Here is a 7889-nt window from a genome sequence, read left to right as displayed (position 1 = left end):
ATATATTTTATGGATTGGATATCCATTTTATAAATCAAGATTTTTAAATATGGATAATCCAAAAAATCCAATCCAAATTTTCAATTTAAATTTTTAGTTGGGTTAGACTAAAGGTTGAGATGAACTATGCTAAATTCAGATTTGGATGGGCCTTGCTCGACGACCTATACGGATCAGACAGGCCCGACAACCATAGGAGGTTGGACGGGCCTAAAGATATGAACGAGATAGGTGGGCCCGACAAATCGAACGAGTCGATCAAGCCCAATGACCTGATGAGCCAGGTGGACCCGAAGATCCAAACGGGCCAAAGGGGCCCGAAGACTCGAACGGGCTAGGCAGGTTCGAAGACCCGAACGGGCCAAGCGAGCTCGATGACCCGAATGGGTCAAGCAGGCTCTAAGAACTGAACGGGTCAGGCAGGCCCGAAGACCCGAACGGGTCAGGCGAGCCCGATGACCCAAACGAGTCAAGCGGGCTCGAAGAATCGAACGGGATAAGACGGGTCCGAAGACTCGAACGGGTCAGGCAGACCCGAAAGGGTCACGCGAATGGGCTGGACGACACGAACGGGCTGGACGACCCGAATGGGCTCGACGATCCGGATAGACCTGACGACTTGGACGACCCTGACGGGCTTGGCGACTCGGACGAGCCTGACGACCTACACGGGCCTTACGACCCGGATGGCACAATGACACGAACGAGCCCTACGACTCAGACAGACCCTACGACCCAGACGGGCTCGACGTCCCGAACGAGCCCTACGACCCGGATGGGCCCGACGACTCAGACGGGCCTGATGACCTTGACGTACCTGACGACCCAGACAGGCCCTACGATTCGAACGTGCCCGACTACCCGATTGGGCCCGACTATTTGGACCGGTTCGTCCGGGTTGTTGGGCCCATTCGGGTCGTCCAGCTCGTTCCCGTCGTCGAGCCTGTTTGTGTTTTCGGGTTCGTTCGGGTTGTCCGGCTCGTTCGGGTTCTCGAGCCCGTTCGGGTCATCGGGCTCGTTCAGGTCATCGGGCCCGTCTGGGTCGTTCGGGTCGTCGGGCCCGTCTGGGTCGTCCGGATCGTCGGGTCCGTCCAGGTCGTCGATCCCATCCGAGTCATTCGGGCCTTAATGACACAAGTTTTAAGAAATTCAATTTAAATTTCTTTTATTAAAAATGGATTCTGGATTTTAAACTTGATCCAAATATTTGGATTGGATTTAAATCTTGATCCAAATATTTGGATCTGGATTTTAAAAAAATCCAAACTACATTTACTAAAAAAATGGATTTGGGTCAAAAATCTAATACAATTATTTGGATCTAAAATAGATGTGGATTGGATCAATAAATATATAATCCATGCTCACCCCTACTTACACTACTAAAAAAACTTATATTTCCTGTCAATTTTGTTTTGAAATTTTTTTCGTAGGAAATACTTACAAATTTTGTTGTAAAATTTTTTTTGCAAGAACTTGCTACCAATTTTTTTGCAAAATATTTTGTATAAAACACTTTTCGCAACAAATTTTGTAGAAAATACTTGCAAATTTTATAATTTTGTAGGAAATAATTACCCACGAACGAATTACCTGCCAATTAAAATTGTTACAAAAAATGGCAGAAAAAAGTATTTTCTTGCAAATTTTTTTAACAAATTTGCAAGAAAAATCTCATGTAATATGAGAATTTCTAGTAGTGTTATAGTTAGTTAATGTACCATATTTGGTTTTCTTTGGTGAAATTCTTTATCCTTGGAGGTAATTTTGGAATAGATTAGCTTCGGAATGGTGAGTGTTGATATGCTAACGTAGTTGGAATGACAACATTGATAGTGATGCAAGATATGCTTTTATATATAAAAAAAATAAAGAAAAGTTTGAGAAAGATCTAAGTACTTAATGAAAATAAACACACAAAACTAAGTATGTAAATTGTAAACGAACTATAGATTACTTGAAAAATTTGAACTAAAAATGAAGTTTATGATGAGTGACACAACAAAATAAACTTCACTATCATCAGTATTACAAACTTCGAAAATGATATACATGTTAGTACAAGTGACATTGGTGCATGAATTTGATGAAACAAGTGCATGAGATCATATGTGGTTGATGAAGAATCGATGAAGATGCTTTGATGGTCAAGCTAGGGATATGCTAAATCTAGAATTGACTTGAAGATCATGGAGCTTGAATTTTATGTTGTATTCGTAGACTATATGACATAGGTTAGATGTTGTTTTTGTCTTGTGTGTGACCTTTTCAACATGTTAAAAAGGTTTTTAACAGGTTAAAAGGATTGTTGCACACAATTTTACTATGAATGTATTCAATCAATTGAATTGTTATTCAATCAATTGATTTCACTTAAGTAAAGTGAAATCAACAAATTGCACATACAAATCAACCTGTTGAATTAACTTATGACCAAGCTATACAAGCTGGTTTTTCAGATAGTTGGAAACAAATGAGATTTCTGAGCGCAAAAAATAGTGATACGAATTTGGAAAACTCTATCTCTGGATTAAATAGTTTGTAGTAGGTGTTTGAAGATCTTCAAATATTGGAGCAAAGTTTTGCTTGCTTGAAGCTAAAAGAACACGTGTTTGGTTGGCTAGGGAGAGCCTCCATAAGGTTTGATTGTTCACGTGCTTCTGTGTGGTTTCTAGTGTGATTCCAAGTCTGTAAGCGGGATTCTTGCAGTGTAGGGCATAAGATTCTACTGGGATTCAAGAATCTTGGTGTTTTGATTTATTCAAAAGTGTAATCTTTAAGGGATTTTGTAAATGCATGATCAGACTCAGGTTATCTTGATAAACTAGGTGTAGCTTAGGTATTGAAAGAACCAGTATAAAAATCAGTGTGATCATCTCTCCCTTATCTTGTTCATCATTTAAATCTCAAGAAAACTCATTGAATCAATCTTTTTAAGATGCTCATGTGTTTTTACGTTATATTATGTTATGACTTTGACAAGTATACCAAATCATACAAGTAGTAAAAATGCTAAGTCCAAGTATTGTTTTCCCAAGGGATTTGATTGTTCTTATGCTTCTGTGTGGTTGTTGGTGAGATTTTAGGTCTGTAAGGGAGATTTTTATAGTGTAGGGGATAAAATTCTTATGGGATTCAAGAATCTTGGTGTTTGGCTTTATTCAAAATTGTAACCTTTGAGAGATTTTGTAAAACTTTTGATATAGTGAATGATCAGGCTTAGGTTGTCCTAATAAACTGGATGTAGCTCAGGTATTGAGTGAACCAATATGAAAATCAGTGTGTGATCCTCTCCTCCTTATCTTTTTCATCATTTAAATCTTAAGAAAATTCATTAAATCAATCTTTGTAAGGTGTTCATGTGTTTTTACGTTATCTAATAATATAACTAAGTTGCATATATCAATTGGAAACAATCTTGGTTGATAAAGCATGCTTTTTGAGTGAGTTTGGTGCCTTTCACATTTCTGCATAGTTTTCCAGAATATTAGTTGATTGATTTTATCTTTTAATCTGTTGAATCATATTGCATGAACAAATTAATCTGCTATTTTTGTTTTTAATCGACTGAAAAGTGTGATTCTGCAACAATACATCTCTGGTTTACTAATCAATTTAATTCGTTTTAAAAGGGTTTTCATAAATTTTAATTGGACATATTTTTTAATATTGAGCTAATTTAACCCTTTCTTAGCGTAGAAAGATCTTTTAAACCTACCATACAAATATGTTATTTGTTGACAACTACTATAAATAATGCCTTAGGTACGGTTGCTCATACACATTGATTACAACATTTAATATGCCATGTACTCAAATCTTATTTGACATGAGTGTGATTATGGATATATATATATATATATATATATATATATATATATATATATATATATATATATATATATATATGATATTGGTTTTACACATATAAAGGATTTGACACCACTTTTAACCCAAAACCTTAAGGCAATGGTGTTATGGGTCTTTTACTCTTATATAGTGTTTAACTTTGTCTATTCTATCCAATATAGAACTTTTGACTCGCACTTGGACTATTCCCAATAATCTCCCCTCAAAAGTGAGTCTTTTTTTTTCTTTCATATAGTATATATTTCCCCTATAGTGTATGGTGACCCCTTTTTTTTAGGGTTATGCAATTAGTCACTCTGAATCATCGACTCTAATACTACTATTGGGTTTATATTTTATCATATGGGTTATAATCATTGAGAGGTTATGGTTATATATATACAAAATCATAAGCCACAAACCATAATCCACCTTACTCATACAAAATCGCTCAATTCATGCTTTACATTGTATAATCAGTCCAAACATATGACCAACATCCCCAAACGAAGAAATCACAGCACAAACGCACTCTCGCCCAACTCCTCGCTCAGGAAGAAGGCTCTCGCTCAGGCGAGCCCCCTTCGCCTAGGCGAGGGCTCGAAAAGGGAAAATAATGGCTTCCTACGCCCTCTCGCTTAGGCAAGCCCTCCTCGCCTGAGCGAGACCGTGCCTCGCTCAAAATGGAGACTCATCGCTTAAGCCACAACTCACACAGAAAAACCAGAGCGAGTTCCTGTTAGTCTGCCTAGGCGAGATGTGCTCGCTTGGGCGAGAAAACCAGTGCTCACCATTGTTCTCTCATGTACAGCCCCACGAACAAAATCCAAACTGCCCAAAAATGCATTTCACAAGTTCACAACAACACACAAGGCATACCATGGTGAAATAGCAGTGGCTCAAGCAGAAAAACATAATAAAAGAGTGAACTCTAGCTTCCCTTACCTGGACGGGTGCTAGCGGAAGGTACATGCACACATTAGAGGATTACTACATATCTAGGAACTGATTTGCAAGCTGGAATAGTGACACCAGAACCAAAAACAAGATTACTACAAGAGCTCTAGTTGGAACCACAACAATAGAGCTAGAAAAGAGGAAGTATCAGTTGGGGATTGACTTACGTGGAATAAATGGAGTTCTCCTAGCTCAAACGAAGAATGGGAGCCAAACCCTAGTAGAGCTCTATTGGAGGGAGAAGAGAGAGTGATATTGTTTTTTTTTTTTCTGATAAGTGCAGAGAATGAGAGGGATAAGACTGGTTTACGGGTTTTGGGTACCCTATGGGCCAGCCTTTATGCCCAAAAGTTAAGGCCCTGCCCTTTAACATAAGACCAAAAAAGTGAGTCTTACATTCTTAATCGGTGATCTTAAATATTTATTAATAGAATCCTTTAATTAATTATAGTTGAATATTTTTGTTTTACTTTGTTAACAATATTTATAAAGAATTACAACCTTTTAACATAATTGTTGATAATGCAACATAAACGAATACTATAAAAACATAAAATATTATCAACGTACAAGATTTCGTGGTGATAAAGAAAATCTCTTACTAGTATGTTCGTAAAACCGTTGTCGATAGATTTCACCGACAAAAATCATAAAGTCTGTTGGTAAACACAAATGAAGAATCTTGTTTTAATCCTTATATACGAAAGAACAATGATACTTTAATCCACTTTTTTTATTCATTTTTAATCCACCACTTTAATCACCATTAAATTATCACATCACATCACTAAAAAGAATCAAAATAGACGATTTAATGGTGATTCAAGTACTAGGTTAAAAATGGATAAAAAAATAAATTAAAATATCATTTTCCTATATGAAAACATCCGATGATAATTACCGAAAAATATGTTTACATTGTATGGGATTATATTGTCCTTTATTAACAAATAATTTCATTTGTAATTATGAATATATGTGTAATTTGTCTCCGGTTAACTAATAACGTGTAATTTGTCAGTAATATCGTGTCCTTTAATCATGAGTATCCTATTATTTTTCGAAAAATGCTTGATTGAGTATGTTTAGTGAACCAAATAAATTCTGTGTGGATTATTGTAATGAGACTAACAAACAATTAATTTTTATCTAAATTAGAGTATCTTAATTTATGATTTAATGATTACCAAAAAATGTATTTTTAAACTATTTATATCTTGAATGAATTTTACAAATATGTCAAAGTCACTAAATTGTGTTTTTATGTTAATATTAATTAAGAACTCGTGTTTCTTTCCAATTATTAGAATTTTAGAAAGTCTTAGATAATTTTGAAAATTTAGTACCTGAAATCAGAACTTGCTTTCAATAATGTAAATGAGAATAGGTTGAAGATAAAGGTGGATTAAATTAGTATGTTTTTGGAAACTAAAATGTAAATTGGTGAGGAAATAAATGAACTCTAAAAGAGTATATGCAAGGAACGTAAACACAAGTAAATAAATTATCAAGGATATTCTATATAATTATCCTTTGATTAATTTTTCCTTCGATTTCTTTATTCTCTTTGATTTATTTACTTCCTTCAATCTCCCTACTTCCTTCGATTCCTTTGTTTCCTTCATTTTTTTTGAACAGTATCCTCAACAACTATATATTGATTAGTCGCTGTAACACCCCATTTAATTGAGTACGCGAAATTAAATGAAACGTTACAAGAAAGATAACATAAAAGTGCGGTTTGGGAGCTTTAAACTCAACTCCATACAACCCATGACACACCACGATGCCCAAAAGAAAACTAGATGAAAAGTTACCAAAGTACGTAAATCTAACGACGAACAAATACGTGGGTCGCAGCCCTAAATAAACTCATACGGAAAATATAAACTAGTCCACGCGGACTATGCAGCGGAATCTCCACCCCCTGTTGCCTACGGGTGTTCCTCGCATCTACTCATACCAACAAGTTGATGATCATCACAAAAGAGAGTACCATATATTCAAATCAACCAAGCATATTATGATTGTTCACGCAATACACTACGACACGACTCGACTCATCCGGATACATATAACCATGGTCGGATTCAGCGGATGCTTGCACTTGTGGTGGATACCTCTGCTCACCCCCGAGCTGCTCACCCCCGAGCTATGTGTTACAAGTGTTACAATAAATCAATTTCCCTCACCACAAGGTTAGCCCTTAATGAATTTCAGGCCTCCTGCTACTCTTACCACAAGAGTCAGTCCGCTATGGGTGAGACTAACTGACTCCCTAGAGTGTCAGGATGCAACCTTACCTTGAATCCTTACCTAGTTATACAGATGGGGCACCACCATGGACACCCACTAACAGGGGCCATGGAATTACGTCTTGACCACTAAAGTGCGACCCTGGGAATCCCACCTAGAGAATCCCAAGGAATTACTCACTGACACGGACAAAACTTCCTTAATCAACCAAACAGATTTATCATGCATACACACAATCATATACATACATCTCATACAGTTTCTCATGATGCATCGCCTTCGTATCCTCAACCAAGCCATACCGACTCTTTATTCTCGAACACAAAATATGGAACTCCATCTCATATTGTTATCGTGCCACATTGATACCAACCCTTTCATGTCTCATGTTGAATTCATACCAAACTCATCATTTCAATTTCATGAATCATCTCATACAATTTTCATGCTAAGATCGTACCAACCCATTATTCACAATTCATGATTTACCTCACACATGCATACTCATTTATCTCATACTCTCATCACAATACTTAATTCAAGCCATACATTCACCAACCAAGTAAAGAAAACAATCACACAGTGCCCTGCCTCGCCCAGCACCTCGCTCAGGCCGAAGGATCTTGCTCAGGCAAGATATGCTCGCTCAGGCGAGTCCCCTTCGCCTAGGCGAGGGCTTGAAAGGGCATCAGGAAAACCATGCGGAATCTCGCTTAGGCGAGACCCCTCTCGCCTGGGCAAGATACTCGCTCGCTCAAAGTAATGAGCGAGTCGCCTGGGCGACCACTCGCGAAATAGGGTTTGGGCAAGTCCCTATTCATCTTGCC

Source organism: Vigna unguiculata, chromosome 8 (genome assembly GCF_004118075.2).
Source record: "Vigna unguiculata cultivar IT97K-499-35 chromosome 8, ASM411807v1, whole genome shotgun sequence".
Classification (NCBI taxonomy): Eukaryota; Viridiplantae; Streptophyta; class Magnoliopsida; order Fabales; family Fabaceae; genus Vigna; species Vigna unguiculata.
This window is presented reverse-complemented; position numbering follows the sequence as displayed.